This window comes from Protopterus annectens, chromosome 14.part0, assembly GCF_019279795.1.
Source record: "Protopterus annectens isolate FY-2018-M chromosome 14.part0, PAN1.0, whole genome shotgun sequence".
In the NCBI taxonomy this organism is placed as follows: Eukaryota; Metazoa; Chordata; order Ceratodontiformes; family Protopteridae; genus Protopterus; species Protopterus annectens.
Genome location: NC_056748.1, coordinates 1,106,314,143 through 1,106,338,191, shown reverse-complemented (window position 1 = coordinate 1,106,338,191; position 24,049 = coordinate 1,106,314,143).

Genomic DNA, 24,049 nt, shown 5'->3' with positions numbered 1-24,049 from the left:
AGCAGAAGACACCCCTGAGTATGTGGTATGCAGATGTGTACAGATGTGTTGTCCGTATGTCAGCCGCATATGTAAACCGTCTGAGCCTGGTAAACATCGTGGCATGACAATGCTGTGCCATGTAAAGCTGTAGCTGTTGTTGAAGGTACACCATAAATGTGGTATTGTACCCTTGACTGTGTATAGATGTGTGTATTTCACAGGTACAATGGCTACCTATGTACCAGCATCACACACAGTACAGATAGGTGTGGCCTTGCAGAAGGGTATCCATGCCACAGTGGAATACAGTAACCCCAGGACTGTGTGTGGCATATGTGTGTACAGCAACCATATACAATGTGATATGTATGTACGGGACCAGTATCCATGTGATAGTCAGTGGGTGAATGTTGTTATGCAAAGGTGATGTGCATGCACCATGTGTCATGCATCCTGATGCCATGATACTCATATGATGTATCCGCTACACTGACACTGGTATGGTTGGTATCGGTATGAGCTGGTGGAGCAATAATGGCGCTTGGTATGTAGGCGTGGGATATCTAGGCATGGACAGTACTCTGTGACAGCATGTTCTGTATGTAAGCATATTGTGAACATGAGGGGCCCCATGACTGAGGACTGTGTAATGCCATATGTACCTGACATGTAGTAGGTACTATGGTATGCTCGCACCACTGTGTGTCCTGTCCATGAGCCACATAGCATAACATCCTGAGACACAGGGTATGATGTGCAGGTGGATGTGTAACTTGCCATTACCAGAATGTGGAATGGTGCTGAAGGGCAATGTGAGGACAACTTCTGATGTGTCGGCCTCCGTACCACCCCAACCACCCATGCAATGGTATGACAGGTGGCCAGCATGTGTATGTGCCGTGCTGTGGCATACACAAGCCCAACACAGGTGCTAGGAAAGGCCTGGAGGCCATCAATGTGTGTGGGAATCACGTTCATGAGGATGTGCCCCATTGCCATGCAGAATGGTCCAGTCATGGATGTATGACTACAGTCCCACACATGCAATGCAGTGCCACCCGTGGGGTGTGCGAGATATGCCGCTGTGCGGCGGTCAGGGTACACAACGTCCGACAACAGGCTAGCAGTGAATATAGTGGCCTGGTGCGGAGACATATACCGAACAGGTTGTTGGGACATTACAGCCAGGGACATCGGAAGGTGACATCGGGCCAGCGTCCCAGGACATATCGTGTGCATGTCAGTACCGTGTATGTGTCCACAGGGACACTACGATGTCCATGTACGAATTGCGACCCTGTAGTGAGTGAGAGGGTGTATTGTCAGTAAGTACGCCATCGCCTGGCACGTTGCCAACATTAGCTCTGTCTGCAATGCCTGGGTGACTATTGTATGTGACATCAGATGTGAATGTAGCCAAACAATACAGACATACCACCACAATGCCTGAGGCCCCACACCGCAATGTGCGGCAGTCATGTTTAGGTAGCTAGCCTTGGAGTATGTGATGATGGACCTCGAGGACCCACCATGGCTGACAAGTGATGCACCCCACACATGTGAATGTACACCACTGTGCAACAGCCTGCACATGTGGTTGTACATCATATGTGCATGGAACATGACCACCACAGTGGCGTCTGTGAACAGGTCAGTACCGCCATGTCTCTGTGTGGAATAGCATGGTTTCTGCAATTGTGTACATGCTACGGAAGCGCACTGTGGTATGTGTCAGCATATGTATGTGCACTGCCCATCTGCTGGGGTGTCATGCTGTTAACAACTGCTGTCAGCAGACGTCAGTAGTACTGGTTGTAGTACACATGTTCCGTGTATGCTGCAATGGGTGTTTCCAGGGTGTGGCTAGCAGGGCCGTGTAGCATATGTGTTTAATCCACCGAAGAGGGGATAACCCCAGGTGCGTCACACCAGTCACATGGAGGTATTGTGCATGCTAAGGGTAGTGTAGGTATGGTATGTGTTGTGTAATGTATCATCCAGCTGAGCGGAGTGCATGACTCAAGCATGTGTAGGTACATGGGTGTCTATTCCAGGGAAGTGTGGGTTGCTGTCAACACATGGCAGTATTAGCTGTCTGAGGCCCAATGTACAGTATAACAACACAGACGGTATGTAACCTGTGGTGTACAATGTCGACTCTGTCACGTGTTACAATGTGTATAGCGGTCACAAACAAGGGTATCTGCACATGGAGCAGCTATGATGCATTGTGTTAGGCAACTATCCAGGATGTGTGAAAAACACTGTGTGATGTGTGAAACCCTCACCTGTGGGTGTTCCAGTCCAGGTATGTGCCTGGGAGGTACGATCCGTGTACAATCCGTACTCGCAGGCATGCTGCGCAGAGCATGGAGGCAGGTCCCAGTCACCGCAGAGATATGTGAGTGGTGCAATAGTGTGTGTGCCTCGCTTGTGTGCAGCACAGTGGAAGATGCAAGCATTGTCCCACATGACCCCATGCCGTGCCTGCCTGTTACAGCCCTGCCGGAGACAGTTATGTGAAACTGCCACAGAGGCAGTATAGCATGTGAAGATGTACATGTGTGCTCCACACCCCAGGCCGATGGCTGCAGGTCATGAGTGCCACAGCATTGTGGTCAACCAGGACTGTCATAGCGGTCAGATACCACATGCCTGTACAATAACAGTAGGAGCATAGGCAACAGTTGCAGTGACACAGTAGGTCAATGTACAGTGTCCCTGTGTCCAGACCACTGCCTACTGTACACTTGGCTAGACACACACCCAGAGGGCTATAACACCGGTGAGCCATTGCATGTCCCAGTACACGTAGTCTGTGTATTGCCATCACAGGGCAGTCACAATAACATGTTGTATGAGAGATATATTGTACCAGGTGATGTGTCATGTGTGCGTATGTTGAGTTGCAGAGCTGTTCACCCGTCCGCAACATCTCAGTGCATGATGCCTTGTGTAACATGATGTGTGGAACTGCAATGTGATCCACAACAGGGTCATTCGTGACTGGTGCGTTGTGAATGGTGTAACCCATGGGTCTGCGGGATATACACTGGTGCTGTCGGTTGCCATGCTGGGGGTCACCAGTGGTGCCTACAGTGGTCATACAGACATACTGCATACATTGTTCTGGCAGGAATGTCCATTGTTGTAGATGATGTAGTACTACATGAAGGTAGGTGTGTGTTGCGAATGTTACCCATCCAGACGTGACCGTCAGGTGCAGTCATGGTTGTCGACAGCATCACACCCATCCACAGCTGTCAGCACCCTGTCCCCAGAATGGGTAACAGTAGCCCTCGTACTGTGTGACTAATGTGCAGATGGCGGAACACCTACTACTGGCTGGCTAACAGTGTCATCTAGGAAGGCTATATGATGGCTGGAATACGCTGCTCTAATGTATAATTATGGTATCACAATGAATTACATTGATTCATGTATAGTAAGCCATGGCTGCTGGCATGTAAACCGTGTACAACAATGACTGTGTGACAGACCCAACCAATGTGGAGCCGTGATGAACATGCACCCGTTAGAACACCAAATGAGGTACGTTGCACGTAATGATGTACAACTGACAGCTATGGGCACAGCATGGATGCAGAAGCACATCCCCCACAGGCAGTACCGCTCCATGTTGGTAGGGGGGCATTGCACGAGTACATGTGACAGTTGCTGTATTGCCACATGTATGGCATATCCATCATATAGGGGTAGCACTGGTACATGACTGTCGGACATGCCTGTACATACGACCATGTCCCACAGGATATGTGTTACATGTGTACAACACCTGTCGTACCTTCATCAAGCTGTGACGTGTATGGCTGCCAGTGTACCTGTGTGACATGTTGTGCAATGGGTGCAAAGGTATGCAGTAGCGCATTACATGCCCACATGTCCTGCACAGGTGCATAGCCTGAACATACACTACAAATAGGGTGTTGGATAATAGCAACCCACAAGAGGTGATGGGTATGGGTGGCAATCCACTATCACCTTTCCGGGTAAAGTGTGCATGTCCATGACACATTAGCACCTGAGATGTTAGCAGTACAGCTGTACAGGGCGGCATGCATATTTGATTACAAATACCCTTGCGTGTTCCACCACTGGCCTGTTGACCAGACAGACGCCAACACAATGTGCAGCATTGACATGTGCACAGCACATCACCGCTGGTTACAGTAGAACAGGGTTACTGTGTTGACATGTGCACAGACCATCAGCGCCAGCCACAGTCGAACACAGTATGTGTTGAACCCCACCGTCATTGTAGCCCATGCCACAGACAGACGTGTTATGCATCTGTGTATGTACGGCTGGGAATGGCCCTGGCCTAGCAGTATAGCTGTGTCAGTGTTGCGAACAACATACTGAATGGGCTGTGTGTGTGAGGTGTGCATCATACATGTATGGTCTGATGGATGATACCAGCAGTGCCCCCGCTATGTGAACATCCCCGTCCCCATAAATGAATACCTAGGCTGTGCTCAACACCATGGTCACTGTGGGAGGGATGGTGCTGTGCGGTGCACCCTCCGACATGGTGGTGACAGCAGGCACTGGATGTAGACATATGTGGTACCCATGTCAGGCCGGGGTACCATCCATGTGCACGGGATATCACCGTGTGGGCACATACAGCACTGTGTTGAACAATATCACAGCACATAGCACCTGTCAGGGGTAATGTGTATGCATGGATGTGCGATGCCAGCATGCACCATACACACCCCCACCAAGCAGCATGCTGCCTACCTTGCAGAAGGCCATCATCCACACCATGGTGATGGACATGCGACATGTCCATATACCCATAGAAATAACATATGGAATGGACAGCCACCTTCCCAATACTGGTATCCCACAGGTGGGACACATCCCTGTTCCATGTATGTGATATACCCTGCCATACCATGCAGCCCTGTCCAGCAAAGCTGCACGTGCCATCACAGTCATACATGGTGCGATGGCCACATGGCACTTGCACTATCAACTGACCAGATCAGTAATGTGGCACTGATGCACCTTGTGGTGTCACAAGTGCTGTGTGTCAGCGTGTACAACGTGTGCGCACACATGCTATGTATGACCATCCCTGCTAATGTCATATGATTAGACATTGTCCCATGTGTATCACATGTGCAATACAGGCAAGCTGTGGCAGGTTGTCCAACACCCGTACAGTGCTGAGTAGATGTATATGGCACAACACATGCATGCACAGGTGTCCATGTGTATGTGTGCAGTGCCACCACTGACGTCCATAACGGCTGCTTCTGTGATGCTACATGACATATACACAGCATCCAGGTGAACAGTAGAACTGTGCACACATCGGGCCACGTGCTGATTGGTATGAACACAGGTGCAGGCAGGTACACATGTCCACAGCAGGTTACCATCTACATGGGGTATGTAGAGTGTGATGAGTTGACACAGAGATATGATATGATACCCACTGCATAACGGTGTGACAGCAACATGTCAGCTGTGTCAGTGTCATGATGCGTCTCAGAGATTACTGTGCAGATGTCGTACATGTCATAGCAATGTATGTTCAGCGGTATGCCAGTACATCAGTGTGAATGTGACCTGTCACCATCATTATGTCTTACAGATAATGCCTCGTTCACGACTGCCAGCCTTCAGCCGCCAGGCAGATGAAGTAATCATACCGTTGCTCCATGACAACTATGACTTGCTATTCAGCCATGTTCCACAGCAAGCGCAGCAGCGGGATGACCTGTGGCAGGATATGCGCAGGAGGGTGAATGACGTGGGTGGCAACAACTGCACCTACCAGCAGGTACGCCGACACTGCACGGACCTCATACGGCACGTGAAACAGCGTGCTGCCGCAATCGCCAGAGAACAAAGTGGAACAGGTGGTGGGCCACAAACCCAGCCCCCACTCACACACACGGAGGAGCTCCTGGCCAGTCTGGAGACACCCAGGGAACAGCATGCAGAAACACTAGCCGCCATCGTGGAGGTGGGTGTCTCCCAACCAATGAGCCTGGAGCTGCCTGGTAAGTCAGTCTTGCCTATGAGTATGATATCCACTGTAGGTGTAGGTGTCACTGTACATCATGTAAAGTAACAACACATGCCAGGTATATGGGCACACAAACCGCATACTACAGTATGCTACGTTGTGTTTGCAGACGTGTTCATACCACATGCTATCACACAGGTACATGATGTGACATGCACAGTGCAAACTGTGGCTGTCATACAGTCATGGAAAATGTTTATACTGTTGTGTCGCCCCTATACAGGTACCTCTGGCGTGTCGCACAGACATGGGTCCGTTGCAGGTGAGACTGTTGTTAGTAAGAGGCATGTTACAGTGTAGAGTTATTCGCCATGTGGCCAGGTATAACATGCACACCTGGGTTTTGTTCCAGTCACGGTATACAGGTTGCACCACCAGACACACACATGCCACCCATGTGCAGTAGATACAACCGTTATTATACACCGGCATGAAACCACAGTACCTGTCAGTGTGATATGTGCGGTCAGCTATGCATACAACGGTGGAGGTGTTCTACAATGGATGCATATGTAGTATGCATTGGAACACCATCCGTGGTACGCACACAGTACCACACAGTGAGCAGTGATCTGGGCAGCACACAGGTGTCACCAATGTGACATATGCCCCAGCATTGTGTGCACATGTTGTGACACGCCACCTGACATGTCCCACACCCGTGTTCTGTCTGCAATATTGTCACACCATCACATGACCCACACCCGACATAGCAAACATCCACACTGTTGTCTGCATAGCCCTCTGGATTGTGACACCTCCGACATGTATGGGTGTATGTCACATGGGACACCACAGGAATGGGTACACGATGCCCATCACACACAATTGTCCAAGACCCAGTCACACATGGCCATGGGTGATAGCCACAGGCATGTTGCCACACAGTACGTCTGATGTGGATAGACACCATTGCACATTGTCCACACATAGCGCGATCATAGCCATAGTGGACCACCTGTACATTTGATGTGGTACACCAGAAAACTGGAATGCCTGTCTGCAGCCACCGGAGGTGTCACCGATATCTACCATATACGTGCTGTGGAACAGCATGACTGTGTTGCAGTCATGGCAATGCAATGCTTCCATGTTATGCATCGCACAGCAACATACATGCGTCCTGTTGCCATGCAGTGGCACAGTGCCTGTACTCCGCACTGTATAGCTATGTACATGGCTCACACTAACCACACCTGCACATACATATTTGCTAAACATGCATTCTATCTGTAGGCTGTACACACAACACTGCACTGTGAAGCCCATTATGATGCGGTGCATGTGGCGGGACACCATTGTCACACATGTCCACATGTTACCGCACATGTCGGCGGATTACATGTCAAGGTAACGTCAGCCATGTGTACTGTTAACCTGTCTGTGGCCACATGGTGTATCACGGTGATGCATGCAAACTACCATGATTGTGTGTACTGCATGCCTACTGATATGACACCTGCTTGATGTAGTGTGCACCCCAGGGCGGTATGCATACTAACACTATTAATGTTTGGGCTGCATTCCCTGTGCTGTAGTGTGGGAATGCTGCATGCCATCTGCAATATCACATGCATGGTGTGTCTGTGTGTGTGTGTGTGTCTGCGTGTGTGTGTGTGTCTGCGTGTGTGTGTGTGTGTGTCTGCGTGTGTGTGTGTGTCTGCATGTGTGTGTGTGTCTGCATGTGTGTGTGTGTGTCTGCGTGTGTCTGCGTGTGTGTGTGTGTCTGCGTGTGTGTCTGCGTGTGTGTAATGTACCTTACAGTATGTCTTTGTATTCACAGGTGGCGTAGATGCGTTCCCCTCCTGCGGTCCATCTGATGTTAGTGTCCCCACAAATACTAGTAGTGATGACCATATGCATGAGGTACAGGCAGGGTTGTCAGGGGCAGAAGCTGTGCCATTGGTTACCATCCCACCTATGTCCCCCTCATCCCCGCATATGGTTCTGATGCCTACACATACCACATCACCGTTGCCCATAGAGGAAGGACAGTCAGCATCTGTTGGCATTGAGCAGGAATGTGTGGCGGCTACAGAAGGTGTGCCTACACACCATGTTGCCAGTGTAATGACTGGTGATGTGCCACACAGGCACGTGGCTGGTGCTGCTCGCAGGAGGACCTCTGGCAGACATGCACCTGCTGTACAGGGCGCAGCAGCTGATATCACCAGACGCATGTTCCAGACTGTAATGGCGGCACAGGCACGTGCAGAACGGCAGAACCAAGAAGGGCAGAGGCTGCAGAGGGCTGCAATCCGTTCCCTAAATGACAACATCCAGTCATTGGCGAATGCTCAACAGCAGATTGCTAATGTACTGGATAGGCGATTAGGTGAAATGGTTGGAATCCTCGACCGAGGCATGGCAATCCATGAGCGTGAGCTGTCTGTGCTGGAACACCTGGTAGGGGTGAGGCGTAGGACACGTGGGCGTAGGCCAGCAACACCAGCTAGTGTAGGTCAATGTGTGCATGCCACCTCTCATGCCCACTCACACAGTGCTGGTAGCAGCAGCAGTGCAGCTGGTGCTACACTGTCCACACCAGGACACAGCAGGCCACATGGACGTGGCCCTGGCTGGTCCCAGCATGGACACGGTTCCAGCGGACATGTGTCATCGGACAGTAGCCACTCTATACCTCCACCCGGTAGTGCCCGTGCGATCCCAGGCAGGCATGGGTCTCGTGGCTGCAGAAGGACACAGTGAGCCGTACAACCTGCACTGTGTAGTCTGGGGCTGCCAATTATACCCCGTGTAGGCATCACATATGGCTGAACTGTGTACACACATACCCACACACGGCAGACACAACTGTAGGGCTCCACCACATCCACATGCATTCTGCACAGTCATTCCCAGTAGACTCACCGGCCCTTACACACACACATGATGTCATCCATTGGTGCAGCCTATGCCCCTGGCAGACATATCACCCTGTGCATATGATGAAGCCTCTGCCGCATCCCTGTCATCCACACCATCGGTGCAGGGTTATGCAAATATATTCTGATGCACAGGGTGGACAAGATAGTGAGAGGTGTATGTGATACCTGTGTATGCATAGCGTGTGATGTGTATGTTGCAGTGGTTGTGTATGAAAACTGACTGTTGCGTATGTAATGTGGGTTGTGTACTGTCAACATGCAGCAGACATACCATGTAGTGCAGGTGCAGCATGCATTGAGCTGTGTTCACGGTATGTGTGACGGTTACATGTGTAGCACCATGTTGGTTCTGATAACCTGAATCTCTCCTATGGTGTACTCGCATGTGCCTACAGGGAGCACTGTTATCGGTCCCCCATGTGTAGCTGTGGATTACCCACAGGCACATCTGGCAATATCAGCATACCACATGTACCCGCAACCTGCCTGGATACCTACATAGGTTCATAGGTGCATAGGTACATACTAGGCTATCTGCCCTAGGGCATTTATAAGCCTAGCCAGAGTGTGTGTGGCTTTTACCACCCCTTAGGATGAGGATACTATACCCATTAGTTTGCTGTGCCTCTGTCCAGCAGTGACACAGAGATGATTCCCGGGGTATACCTATGATCTCCCATCCACTCGTCAAGCTTTCTCTTGAACAGAGTCAGTGAGGGGCTCTGCCTCACAAGGACTGGGATTCTGTTCCATAGTGTAGGGAGTCTCTGGGTGATGAACCTGTCCCTCCAGCATGTCCTATTTATATCCGTGTTGAGGTTTGTGTCTCTTGCTCTCGTGGCTCTGGTTGATTTGGATCTTATGAGGTGGAGCATGTCCATTAATTCCGGGTTGGACATGGCCTTGTATGTCAGGCACAGATCACCTCAGAGCAGACGGTATGCGACTGTATAGAGCCGGAGTTTCTTCAGTCGGGCAGCGTGTGACATATGTTTGAGCCCCTTTATTCTATTGGTGGGGGACGTTTGGGGTCGTTCCAACTGCTGCAAGTGTCGGGTTAGGTACATTCTGAATGGGGCATTGTACTCAATCATTGGTCTGATAAGTGAAGAGTACAGGGGTGCAATGACCTCCCCTGATCTGGATGTGAATCCCTTCATGATCAGGTGGGCAATGTAGAAAGTCTTCCTAACCACATTGGCAATGTGAGTGTCAAAAGAGAGGTTACTGACAAGTTGGGTCCCCAGGTCCCTGATAACGTCTTCCGTGTTTAATGGATTACCATCTATGTGGTAATTAGGGGTTACCTTGTTTTTCCCAAAGGGTATGACTATACCTTTCTTGGCATGTAGCTTAAGGCCATGGCTCTGGCACCAGTTATCCATTTCTATGAGACCTCTGGTGGATGTCTGTGTCTGATGGGGTGTCGATTATGGTGCCCAGTTTGCAGACATCTGCATACTTTGTCAGCCACAATCCCCCTATGTTTGCCTGCACATCAGACAAATAAATGCCGAACAAGAGGGGGCCCAGGACTGAGCCCTGTGGGACACCACTCGTGACTGGCTTAGAGTCTGACATGGCACCAGGAACTCTAACCCTGTGGGTTCTGTCCTTGAGCCGGTTTGCAACCCATCTTGTGACATATGGGTCTACATCTATGCTGGTGAGCTTTTCTATGATGCCCGCGTGGGGTATTGTGTCGAACGCTTTTGCTAGGTCAAGGTAGGCTGTGTGAACTGCCTTACCCTCATCAATGGCCTTAGTGACTCTTCTGAAAAGGTCAACCAGGTTCAAGAGGCAGGATCTGCCCTTGACAAAGCCGACTTGGGTATGATCCAGTGTATGTAGGTCCCCAATGTCTTCATTTATGAGCTCCATTATGATCCCCTCCATAGCTTTGCAGACAAGGCTCGTCAAGCTTATAGGGCGGTAATGTCCAAGGTCCGTAGAAGCACCGCCTTTGTGGAGTGGGACCACAGTTGCCGTACGCCATTCTTTGGGTACGTATCCTGTAGTAAGGCTAAGATTAAACAGCAGCCTTATGTGCGGGTTTAGGTCTTCATTGAGGTCGTGTAGCACACAGCCGGGGACACCGTCCGGTCCCATTGATGCTGTGTTTTCCGCTTTAGAGAGCAGCTCTCACCTGGGCATCTGAGATGTTTGGGAGGCTAGACTCTGGTGGGATAGATATCTCTCCTCTTGGGGGGGAGGGAGGGGAGAAATATGCATGGAACCTGTCTGCCAGTATGTTGGCAATGTCTGTGGGTTCAGTGATCATTGTACCATTCTGGACTAATTCCGAGCATAACTGTGAGCTTCCACCCATGTTTCTACCATAGCTACAGAAGGCCTTATGGTTGTCTTTTGTGTCTTTCATGAGTCCTCTCCCACAGGTGGCCTTGGATGATTGTATGAGTGATCGTATTTTACTGCTAGTATTGATCAGAGATGCCTTCCCTGTTAGGGATTTCGCTCTGTCATGTAGTAGCTTTCCCCTCTTGTTGTAGCGTTTGTTTGTGGCTGGGGTCCACCAGACCGTGCGCCTGCCTTTGGTGGAAAGGGTCCTGATGTTATTAGGGATTGCTTGATCCATACATTCCTGGAGGTGCTCGTAGAAGGCATTTGTAAGGGTTTCAGCAGCGTGGGTTGTGTTTTCCACTGGCTCGGAGGCCTTGAAGGGTACCACTTCAGTCTTAAGAAGTGTGAAGTTTGCTTTTGAGAAGTTCTTCACCGTGGTCTCCTTTGCTGGGGTTGGGGGCGGGATGTGGATCTCCAGTGAGATTAATTTATGGTCTGATCTCACCGATGAGGGATATACATCTGGTGTGGAGCATGTCGTCCCCATGTGTGATGATCAGATCTAGTATAGTTCCTCCTCTTGTGGGTATGGTGACTAGTTGTTCCATAGCATTTGGGTGTATGAACTCCAGGAACCTTTGGGCTAGGGTGTTGGTTCTTGGGTAATGTTCCCGGTCTATGTTTGGGTAGTTGATGTCACCCAATATGATGGTGTTTGGAGAGACATTCATACTCTCCAGTGTCTTCAGGAAGGCTGTGTGGGTATCCTGAGTTTGAGATGGTGGTCTGTAGCATGCTACAAACTGTAGGGCAGTTCTACCTATGGTTAATTGCACCTGGATGGTCTCCGCTGCTACGTGCGTTGCCACTAACCTGGAGGTGTGGGTATCCTTTATGCATATGGAGACTCCCCCTCCTTTTGTGGTTCGGTCCGGATTTGGGGCCGGAACGCGTGATATGAGGTATAACCTGATAGTGCTGGGGTGCACTCAGGAGCCTTGAACCAGGTTTCAGTCACAGCACAGACATCAATGTTCTCCATACTGAGGAGGGCTTTGAGGGCATGCAACTTGAGGTTTAGACTTCTGGCATTGAGCAGTATTACCCTTAGTTCTTTCCAGGTTTGTTTTCTAGGGCGGTAGGTTTATCATTTGAGCCTTGCTGGAAAAAGGCACTATGGGGGTGGCAGGAGCCTTTGCCAATATCCCGAAGCCCAGGAGTGACAGGTGCAAGCCATCCCCTGCAAAGCAGTGTGGCTTGTCAAGCATGTCATCCCAGGCAAACAGACATTGGACCCCCTTAGACTGACACCGGTAATTAAGCCAATTATTAAAGCTGATCATTCTGACTCTGTATTGTGGCATCATTCTTGGTGAGGGTAGGATACTGCTCAGGGTCAGGGTCATACCGGCCTGGGCTACATAATCTGAGAGCCCCTCTATGTCTCTTTTCATGTAGTCCAGGGAGGTATGTCTCAGGTCGTTCACACCGGCATGGACAATGACTGCGTCATACTTGTACATGCTGCGGAGTGACCTGAGTGCTTGTGTTATGTGGCGGATTCTAGCGCCCGACAGGCAGCCTACTGTGATCATTTCCCTGTTCAGTCTGGTGGGTGAGACGTCAGTGTGTCTGACTATGGCATCACCTATAACAAGTGTGTCTGGCATTGTGTGTGGCCTTAAGGGCTGTGACTGTTTAGCACACTGACTTTGAGAACTATGTGTTGCATGTCCTATGTCTTGAGGAGGCAGTTGCTTGGGTATCTGCTTTGGAGGCCTCTGTAGTTTTGGTATATGTTTGAACAGTGCCTCCGAGTATGTCTTTGTGTGTTTATGTGTTTGTTTTGCAGTTGTGATAGTTCTATGTGAAACTGGGTTTGTGGTGTGCGTGGTGTCCTTCTCCTCCTGTCTGGCCTTGCCGGTCCTGAGTTGAGAGAGCTCAGCCACCAGTTTGGCTATATAGTTGCATCTCTCACATGTATTTGTGTTTTGTGGGGGAAGGTGTGGGTTGTCTGTGTACATGAGGCAATTGTAACATTGCCTCAGGATGCCCAGATTCACCAGCTGAACAGGAGAGGACGCTAGCAATTGACCCTTCGACATGCTAAAAAACGTGAAAGCGTTTGCTGTGTAACTGAGTCAGAAGGGACCTATAGGGAAATGGGTACTCAAGGGGATTCTAGGCTAATGTAGTACTTTGTTTATTATATATGTACTTTACCTATATAAGAATGCTTTAGGAGCAAGTGCTGAGCTTTTGTGATAGAGAATAGACAGTTTAGATTGCAAGTAGAGAAGTTCTAAGGGAAAACATGAAGAGCAGAATGTACGGAGCCAGACATAGTTTAACGTTGTTTACACAGTACATGACACACATGTCCACACATATACTGCACCTGACGCCTGTATTCGGTGCCACAGGCTACAGTGGACAGAGACATCACATACATGGCAGGACACAGTACAGGTATGGTGACATTGTGCAGGTGTCGTACACAGCGTGCTGCCCACTGACCTCAGGTGTCACCTGTCAGCTGTGGTGCACGCTGTGCAGCAGTAGGACGCTGTACCAGTACAGGAATACGGCCGCAATCACGGGGTGTACACCACTATGGTGCACACCCCATAGTGTGCAGATGGGGACACCTGCCTGTGTGGTCAGCACCCTCACAATACAATGCACCCACACACCATGTCACAGGGGGAGGACTTGCACAGGTGGCCAGTATGGCTCACACCTATGGCATCGACAGGGTTGTGCAATGCAGCACCAGTACAGGATGGTCACCCTGTGTGGTTAGTGTCCATTCACAACAGTATATCTGCATACACCCTCACACCAGGCAGCAGACATACAAACATGTTGACACACACACATAAATATTGCTCTTATAAATTTAGAAAGATAATAGAATAGTAGGTCTTGCATTAGTATGAATTTTCTGAAGGGTATGAAATCTGAACCTCAAATGTCTGTCATTATTTTCTAACTTCAGTCTTTAATGATTTGCCACTAAATTGCCAGAAAACCACAATTTTCTGAAAAACGGATCAAAAATGTGATGCAAAAATATAAAATAGCCACACAATACAGCTGGGAACCTGTCAAAGAAGGGACACTTTTTAATATTAGCACTGTTAAGTTGAGCAGCTGATGAAATAAGAGAATCTACATGCATTTTTGAAATAAAAGTAATCTATAACTCTGATCTTTACAATTATTTCTTAATTGTAAACCCTCCAAATTTTCTTCCAAAATTGCCATTTTGCAGAGGGATTATTATGGGGACAGCAACATTTTGAGCTAACATCAGGGACAGTTGAGAGGTTTGGCTATACCTAATTCTATAAAGCAATGTATTTTCTCATACCTCTCAACCTCTTAATGCAGGAAATCTGGACAAGGCCAAATATATTGGGGGAACATGCACACAGTACTAAAAATTGCTGTTGTATAAACTTAGACAGTTGATAGAATAAGAGGTCATGCTTTAGCATGCATTTTACTGAAGGGTATGAAGTCTGAAACTCAGTGTCTTTCATTATTTAGTGACTTCATTCCTAAATTATTTGACAGTTCAGCCAGGGCTGTTTGAGTTTGCCACCCTTACCCTCTCACAAAATCATGGTCGAATGGAGCCTCTCCCCTGCAGCCATTCCAATGTCCAATCACTTGGCTATTTCACCCCATTTACCATAAACAATTTAATGTGCATACTGCTTTACTTCTATCAATGATTTGGATTTCATTTAAAAGTTTTATTTTACATTTTACAGCACAAACACTAATAGGCATCTAATAAACATAGCAATGCAGTCTCACAATGAAAATAGACTTAGCATTAAATCTCCTCTGCCCTTGAAACTCACATTCATTGAAACAGCATTGAAACCCACATTCAAAGAAAACACATCTGGCCAGTGGCAGATAAAGATTAACTTTGGGCTGTTTTCAAATCATAGGCCCCTTGCACAACAAACATACATGTGTTCTTTGATAAACCTTCCTGATTGTATTAAATAATATTCCTTGTATAATGCAGTACAGTTGTTAGAGGGCATTTTAAATTCATTATTTTGAACATTTTTCCAGTGAACAATGAAACAAAATGCATGCACCAATAATGACAAAACTGCCCAATTCAGAACATTTCCATCATAAAAGTCTACTCAAACCTCTACAGTTCACCAGTATCAGTAAATACCTGCAATCTCTGCTGAAGTAAAAGTCATCTAAATAATTCCATATTAAAGAGATATGTAACTAATGAAGAGGTTGCTGCTAGCAAACAACTTTATATTTCATTGTTTCATCTACAAATAAAGTGCTTGTTGCCCTTGAGGAATACATTTCCCATGTTACATTAAAAAATGATATGCTAGTAATATTGCAATAGGGAATGGATGGCAAACTGATAACAGGTTGATAGTTACTAGGTATCTCTGCCAGAGAGGACATTCTCAGGACTACAGCATCCACCCCCTTTAAAAGTACAACACAGTACAGTATCAGCAATGCATCTACATACTGTGGAAGTAGAACCAACAGACTTCTGCATCAAAAGCAAGTACACTACCTGTTGTGCTATTAACAATGCAAGCAGACTCAGCATAAGCAGCACTAAACTTCTCTTCCACTGAAGCTCGTAGCTCCTTGTAAAATCCGCTCAACACTCAACTGTATCTCTCAAATTTGCAGTACATGAGCACAAGAATCTGGAAAAAGCCAACATTTATTGGTGGGAAAAAAGCTCAAAAACCAGGGACACATTTTAAACATTGCTTGTATAACCTTGGAAAGTTGCTAGAATAAAATGCTGTGCAAACGCCATGCATTTCACTGTCAAGTCTTGAACCCAGGACCCTGTGGACTACAGCCACAGCAACATACCACTATGCCAAATCAGCTGTTTCTTGAAAGACAGAAAGACTGAAACTTAAATGGCTATCATTTAGTGAATTCAGTTCTCACTATAGCAGTCAACCTCTTAGCACAAAACACCTGTACAAAGCCAATAATAGGGGGAATACAGCCCTCAAACATATTCAGTGAATAGAGGACTCACCATAGCTTTCAACCTCTTAGCACAAAAAAAATGCACTAAGTCAATAATGGGAGAATACAGCCCCAAAATTAGGGACAAATTTCAAATATTGATCTTATAAACTTAGAAAATTGCTAGAATAAAATGTTTTGTGGTACCATGTACTTTCTGAAGAATATGAAGTCTGAAATTCAAATGTCTGAAAATCCAGAAAACTCTAAAACCACAGATTGTATGATGAACAGGACAGAATAAAAATATGAGGGAAAAATCTGAATGCTTTTCACAAGTAGTGGTGGGAAGGAAATTCAGGTTCTTGCTACCTGCACCCAAGGTTGAGGCTTTGAACCTGACTTACTCTCTCTAGCCATCAGTTATAGTTAACTGGGGCATTTCACACACACACACACACACACACACACACACACACACACACACACACACCAGGGCATTATCCTATATAAAAAATGTGGCATTTTATCTGTTGCTAACATAGATGAAAACACCTCCAAGATTCTGAAATAACTCCTCCCAACTACAGTGTGTTAAGGAATGACAGAACACAAAAAGGGGGGTGTAGCACTCCTTTACTTGGCATCCCTCTTAGTCACCCCTATAATAAACCCTTTCCCAAATTTGGCAAGGCAGAAATAATACCAGCCTTACTCCACCTAAACAAGCATAAACTCATATTTGTTCTCTCCCTCTATATTCACCCTGGACTCAATATCTCATCCCTTGATATATTCTCTCCTGGGTCTCTACCAACATTACTCATGAAACCATATCCTGGGAGATGTGAACATAAACTGGGCCACAATCCAGTCTCCCACTAACTCACTCAATATTAACTTATATAACTTTACACAACTAATCAATTCCACTACCAGGCCTTCCAAGAACTCCATTACTGGAAGTACAATAGATTGGATTCTAGTATCCCATCCTTGCTATATTTCTGATAGTGGTATTCTCCCAGACCCACTAGCTGACCCCTTCCCCAATTTTGCCCACAGTCTCCCCTCTTTCATACAACTACTCACACCTATATTTCCACTAATATGCCTAAAGAACTTCAATTCTGAAACCTTCTTAAATGCACTAAAAAGCACAAAATGGAACCCATTAATGACTCATCCCCTAGATAATGCTCTCTCCTACTTTAACTCTACTTTCACAAACCTGCTCAACTCCTTTGCCCTCCTAAAAACAAAATGTATAAAAAGTAACCCTGTACCCTGGTTAACCAAATACACCTTAGCTATCATGCAACTCCGTGACAAAGCCTGAACACGTTACCATAAAAATAAAACCACTATCACCTGAAACGAGTATAAAACACTATGAAATAAAGTCAAAAAAGTATTACCTCAGACCGCAAAGCCTATTTCTCCACTCTCCAAACCAACCACAACACCAATCCCAAACTATTTTGGAAAGGAATCTCATCTCTCCTCAACCCAGAAAAAAGGAAAACCCTTGCCCCAACCCAGATGCCTCTGACATGAACTTAGCCACCCAATTTAACTCTTTCTTCAGAGAGTCCATAAGCAATCTAACCTCATCCTTCATCAACACCTCTACAACCCCTCCTCAGAATGCACCCATCCTTTCCTCCCCTAGCATCCCTTGCCCCCAATCTCCACCTTTCTCTATCAATCCCATCTCTATATCCACCATAAAATACTTCTCCTAAAATTAAAACCTGGTTCCAATACCCCTGATGAAATTCCCTCCTACTTCCTAAAAGTAGCCGCAGAAGCCATTGATCTCCCTATCAGCATACTAATTAATTGGTCTATCTCAGAAAGCCAAGTCTCCCAGCTCTGGAAGAAAGTCTTTATTATTCCTCTACATAAAGGAGGTAATAATAATGACATTCCAAACTTCTGCCCTATTGCTATCTTATCCCCTATTTCTAAGCTTCTTGAAAAATGTATCCACCAACAACTCTTACCCTATCTCATCAGCAACCAGCTTCTTACCCCCACACAACATGGATTCAGACACGGTCATAGCACCTCCACTGCTCTCCTCTCCTTCCTTGAAACAAATAACAAAGCCCGTGATTCCAGCCATTTCATGTCCACCCTTCTCCTCAACCTCTCCAAGGCATTTGACACTATTTCCCACAACCTGCTTCTTAATAAACTCTTGAAACTAAACCTATCCCCTTCCTGTACCAAGAGGTTCTCCAGCTACCTCACAACCAGACAACAAGCAGTCAAATGGAATAAAGCAACTTCATTCTTCCTTAATACTCCCACAGATGTCCCCCAAGGTTCCATTTTAGGCGCCCTACTATTGAACATATTCATTAATGCCTTCTACCAAGCCATTCCAAACTCCAGCCTCATCCAATATGCCGAAGATTCTACCATTATCTGCTTCTCCCCTTCTATCATCACTCTAAATAAGCTTACCCAAACCACTTTCTCCTCTACTGAGCAGTGGATGCTAGACAACCATCTGTCTCTTAATGCAACCAAAACTAAACTTATGTTATTCACCACCTCCAAAACCTCCTCTCTAGATAAACACTCATTTATAATCACCAGCAAAAATAATACTCCCCTAGAAATAGTCTCTGACATTAAACTACTAGGAGTACTCATAGATGATCAACTAAAATTTGACAAACATTTACAAGTAAATATTAAAAAACCCACAAAAAACTTGGTATGCTATACCGTCATAATCATTATATCTGTCCTTCCACTAGGCTCATACTAGCAAATACTTATCTCATCCCATCCCTCCTATATGGTGCATCTATCCTTACCAACCTGCAATCCTCCCCCAGAACAAAACTCTCCTTTTGCTATAACAAGATATCAAAATTTGCAGCAGGTCACAGAGCCATTTCTCACCATTGTAATTCTCTTCAACTAAAATGGCTTGAGCTACCTGACCTCCTCAATTATACCCAACTCGTCCAAGCACACAAACTAATTTACAAGCCCTCTATTTGTTCCTCCCTAGCCACTACCTTTGAAATGTATGAACCAGAATGACTTCTAAGATCTAATTCCTAAAAACTAATTAAATTGCACAAACCCACAAGTCCAGCTGGGAATCCCCTAATGTCCTCTCTTGCATGCCTCTGGAATTCTCTACCATCTCCTATCCGCATCACCAGCAGTCTCTCTTCATTTAAAACCTTGCTGCACTCACAACTAACTTCACAATGGAAGTGTTCCTGTTCCCATCCTACCCAATCCTTCTAATACAATTTCCTACTCTCCTAGAACTAAATATGCCATCACTGCCTCCTATAATTCCACAGCTCTATTGAACTATTTGACCAACTACTTAACAGTTACCTATGCTGCTACTTTTGTATAAAAAAAGTGTTTTTTTATTGCTGTTTTACAAACTATACTTATGCATTCTATCATTGTTAACCTTTTCTTGTTATATTTACTTTGTATTCTTATGGGATAATCTGTAATGTATATGGGCAATGTGTACTATGTATTTGTATTTTTCTGAAGCTTTTCTCCCCAGGACTCCATTGAAAATGGGTTCCTTGTGGCCCAATTGGACTATCCTGGCAAACAAACTGCAACTAAATAATAAATAAATAAATATATTTAGCACCTATCTTCAGCTTTAAACCAAGTCTTGGTAACAGCAAGAATGTCTACATTCTCCAGAGTGAGGAGGGCTTGTAGGGTGCAGAGTTTCTTGTTTAGGCTCCTAGCATTGAGCCGTAACACCTTAAGGTTGCTTTGAGTTTTTCCTGCTATGTTGAGAGTTTTGTCATTTTGACATTGAGAAAAAAAGGCTCTAAGGGGGTTGCAGGGCAATGTGGTCTGTTAACAATGTCCTTCCTTCCTTCCTGATAGATATTGGGCCACCCTGGAGTGATACCAGAAACTAAACCAATTATTAAAATCAGCATTTTCATTTCATACTTGGCATCATTCTCAGTGAAGCTAGAATGCTGCTCATTGGAAGGCATATACTTATCTGTGACATATAGTTAAAGAGACCCATCATGTCTCTCTCCATATAACTCAGAGTGGAACTGAAAAATAAATTACTAAAATCCAACATGTTTAGACTATATTTCACCTAGCAACATTTCAAGCCCCTATAAACCCTGAGAGCACTTCTGCCTATGCAGAACTGTTCAAAGAAACCCTGTACAAACATGTTAATAGCTGCATAGAGGCAGCTGTGTACCCACCAGGAAGAAGTACAGAACTAACTCAAAAAACAAGCCACCCTGATGGAATCACAAAACCAATCGGATGTATAACAGGAGGAAGAAAATCATGGCAAAAATAAGGAGGTGTAGCACCCAGCAGGATAAAAGCCCCCCTCATCAATCTAAATAAACAACTCAGAGGACAAATAAAGTCTACCAAATCCAAATCTGAGGTAAGTTTAGCCTCCCAGGCCAAGGACAACCACAAAGCAATATTTAGCTATGTCCGCAACCTCAAAGGCAATACACAATTGTGTGCAGAGCTCATTGTAAATGGAGCCACTTATACTGAGCCAGAAGATATAGCAAACCTACTGGCTGATAAATTTAGCTACAACTTTACTCCTCTCTCCCCCTCAACCTTCCGTCAGGAAATATCATCAAGTATAACTCTCCCTACTATCACTAGGGAACAGGTACTTAATGCTCTCTCTAAGACAAAGAACACTGAATCAATGGACCCAGACAATATCCCAGTATGCCTTCTAAATAGCATGAAACATGAACTATCGGGGCCTCTGGACTTATTATTTAACTGTAGCCTTGAAACAGGCTTCATGCCTCATGAATGGAGAAAGGCAACAGTCATCCCTCTTCACAAAGGTGGGCCATCTACAGATCCTGGAAACTAAAGATCCATAAGTCTCACTAGTCTTATATGTAAAACCATGGAAAGAATTATCATGGAGATGATCAACAGAGATATAATAAACTTCCAGACACCGGACCCAACCCAGTTTATTTTCATCAAGGGCAGATCATGCCTACTCAACCTGTTGGACGTCTTTGAGAAGGTCACCAAAGCAATGGATGAGGGCAAAATCATTCACACTGCCTACCTTGACCTGGCCAAGGCATTTGACATAATACCCCACTTGGGCATTGTTGACAAACTCAAGAGGTTAGGTACAAACCCATATGTCACACAGTGGATAGCCAACTGGCTCATAGACAGGACCCAGGAAATTAAAATTGGGGAGTCCACTTCTACAAAGTCACAAGTGGAATGCCTCCTTTTTGGCATTTACATCTCAGATGTCAAGGCCAATGTCAGTGGTCTCTGGCTGACTAAATTTGCAGATGATTGCAAATTAGGAGCTGTCATTGAATCTCACACTGACACAAATGTTCTCCAGGAGGGGCTGACACAGACAAATAACTGGTGTCAGTACCAAGAACTAAAACTAAACACCAAGAAATGCATAATAGTATCCTTTGGGAAGTCATCCATCCCTGGTAACTATCATATTGATAACACACCCATTACAGTTGATCCAGTAGTAAGGGACTTAGGGACACACACACAGATAGTAATCTAGCCTTTGATCATCACGTGCCTACAGTGGTGAGGAAATCGTTCTGTGTTGCACAACTTATAAACAAAGGTATGGCATCCAAGTCCAAGACAGTCATTGTTCCACTGTATTTAGCATTCATCAGACCTGTCATTGAGTACAATGCACCCTTTGGTATGTACCTAACCAGGCATATCCCACAACTGGAACGTCCACAGAGGTTCCTCACTAAAAGAATGCAGGGTGTAAGTAATATGTCCTATGCAGACCACTTCAAGGCCCTATCCCTGTATTCTGTCTCCTACAGGCTTTTGAGGGGAGATCTATGCCTGGCATACAGGGCATTGTCAGACCCCACTCTGATGGACCTCCTGCATATCCACAAAACAAACAGTACCAGAATTACCCATTTTAAAGACTTAAAAATTGCCTGTGATATAAATAGGATCTGCTGGGGAGCTAGGTATGTATCCCAGAGACTACCCCGTCTATGGAACTGGATCCCCATCCATGTGAAGCAAAGTTCCTCCCTAACCCAATTCAAGGGCAACTTTGACAACTGGATGGGAAACTGGAAATTCATCCCTGATTTGGCACCTATGTCTCTAATGCAAACAGGTAACCTGTAAATGGTTCATCTCCCAGGTCCATGCTTGCACTTATCAAGGGTATCAGAACTTGTCAGAGATTTGGGATGCATGGCTAGACTTAAAAAGGCCCTTGTGGTCATTAGCTAGTAAACACCTATGAACCTAATCCAGACCTATTAATGAATTAATTCATTCTTTACTGGAATGAATAAATCAAAACAATTAAAGACGATACAGATGCTGCAGCTGCTTTTACAAGTCATATATAAAATTGGAAATATTACTGCATACAACATACTGTTTTTTCTGGGGGGTGGGGTTACATGCTTGTAAGACGTTACATCTTTATTTTGACTTCTCTGTGCCTTTCCTGTCATGTAGAGTAGCTAAACCGTCTGTCATCCCTCAGTAGATGACTGGCCTGCCTGAATTTATGACAATGCCACAAATGTAGCCCTATGCAGGGTAATGACCCAGGTCCATGCCAGCAATACCAGTAACTCATGATTTGGCTGTCGGTCCAAAATTCCCATAAAACAATGTTCAAGCCTATCAGTGGGCATATTTTCTTTTCTTCTTTACTGTTATAATTGTTATAGAAATTTTAATTTAATTTAAAACGTTTATTTCATATTTTACAGCAAAAATACTAACAGCCATTTTCTAAACAAAAGACAACATTAATAACAGAGCTAGCATTAAGTAGTGCACTTCCCTTCTCTTGAAACTCATACTTAGTGAAAATGAATCTGCCAACTCATTAAAGTACAAAAGACATTCTGGGATTCATACTCAAATAGGATATAGTGAAGCACTAATTAGTGTCTATGTGAAGGGGGGCAGGAGTTCAAAAATAAATGTGTAACACATTTGTTGGCAGCCCACTGTACACATCTATCCCTTTTTAGGAGCAGCCCAGGACTACTTTCTGGTGAAGTAACTTAGTTTGAGTTATGTAGAAGACAGTGGCTGGGAGACTAAATCCCTGCACTACAAGAAACAGTTCCTTAAAAGCACACAGCCTTACTCATCTGCTATAAGTGGTAGCAAACAGTTGTAGCCAAAACACAGGATATTTCATATCCATGTGGCTGCAAAAAACAAGCTAAATTAAAAGTGTATTTGTACTTAAATTTTTAGCTTTAAACTCATAGGTTTCATGTTGTCCAATTTTTCATAGCTAAAAAATAAACACATTGTCAACATTCAAGAAAATGTTTTTGGAGTAGAATCTAGAGATGAGGAAAGAGTCCATCTGGGCATTCCTAGACTTGTAGAAAGCATATGACAAGGTTTAAAGAAGGCTGATTTGGGCAGTCCTGTCATAGTTTGAAGTCCTTGAAACTGGTAAAATTAGTGCAAGGTATGTACAAGGGCCCAGTGACTCAAGTACAAACAGTGTTCGGTCTCACAGAGGGGCTCCTGATGGGAGTGGGTATGCACCAAGGTTCAGCTCTGAGCCCATTGCTGTTCATACTGGTGATGGACTACATTAGCAAACAGATCAGAGGGGGCAGATCAACAAAGTTGCTGTATGCAGATTATGTGGCATTACAGGCAGACTATGAGCAAAAACATCAGCAAAGGATAGGGGAGTGGAATGCTAAACTAAAGATACATGAGATGCAACTGAGTAAAGATAAGAGAGTTGTAATGGCACAAATTGGGG